Here is a 1,185-nt window from a genome sequence, read left to right as displayed (position 1 = left end):
TAATTTATTTAATAAATCTGAATTTCTTAAATATATTGATATTTAATTAAATATTATATTTAATATTTAAATAGTAAAAAATTAGAAGTTTATTTTCAAATAAATTCAAGAAATTGAAGGACCTCCCAAAATCATATCCTTGGGAACTACGCGTGACTGAGCTCGGGCGACTCTGAGGTGATTTAGGGTTTCCATTTCTCTCAGTCTACTTCATTAGATTTCTGGGATTTGGTTTGATTTTTCACTGCATTTCTTTCCTTGGGCTTTGTTGTTTTTCTCTGGTGGCTTTATTTTGTGGTTTTTCGGTTGTTTTTCGTTTGGCCTCCCGAATGTTATTTCCTCCAATGGCCACACTAGATTTTTTAAGGAGGTGGTCTCTGGCACTTCTTCTGCTGCTCCTTATCTCTGCTTTGTGCAATATTCTTTTAAGGGTTGTTCAGCTTTACTTTTTGGTGACTCTGTTGTTTCGCAGCTTGCAGCCCCTTTTGCCCTTACTCTTGTAGGTAAATTTGTGTTACGTCGGCCAAATCTGGACGTGATCCAAAAAATTTTTTTGAGTTTGAAACTTGCTGGGTCATTTCATGTTGAGTTGCTAGATCCGCGGCAAGTTGCTATACAATTAATGAACGATCTAGACTATAATCGTATCTTTGCGCGTAGATCTTACTACATCCAAGGTTACCAAATGTGGCTCCTCAAATGGACGCCTAACTTTGATGTGCGAGAGGAATCTCCTATTGCACCTGTATGGATTGCCTTCCCTAACCTGAGATTGCACTTTTTCAATACCCAAATTTTATTTGGTCTAGTGTCGATTTTTGGGAGGCCCTTCCAAACTAATCAGGCCACGGTGTCTATCTCGTGTCCCTCTGTTGCTCGTGTGCTTGTGGAACTTGATTGTTCTAAGAAATATTCGTCGAAGGTTTGGTTAGGCTCTGAGCTCAATGAGTACTTTCAAAAGGTGAATTTAAAAATCTACATATTTTCTGCTCTCACTGTAAAATGCATGGACACACTTTTAATGATTGTTATAGGTTGCATCCTCATCTTCATAAAGGTAATGCTATGTCCAAATCATCTCAAAAAAATGTTGAAGTACCATCTAATAATGTTAACTTTGAAAGTTTGTTTGGGATGTTAAGCCCTTAAGAACTAGCCCGAGGCTAACCAAAAGGGGGAGTGAAT

Source organism: Dendrobium catenatum, unplaced genomic scaffold, assembly GCF_001605985.2.
Source record: "Dendrobium catenatum unplaced genomic scaffold, ASM160598v2 fragScaff_scaffold_12, whole genome shotgun sequence".
Classification (NCBI taxonomy): Eukaryota; Viridiplantae; Streptophyta; class Magnoliopsida; order Asparagales; family Orchidaceae; genus Dendrobium; species Dendrobium catenatum.
The sequence above is the reverse complement of the archived record's forward strand: the minus strand, read 5'-3'. Positions refer to the sequence as shown.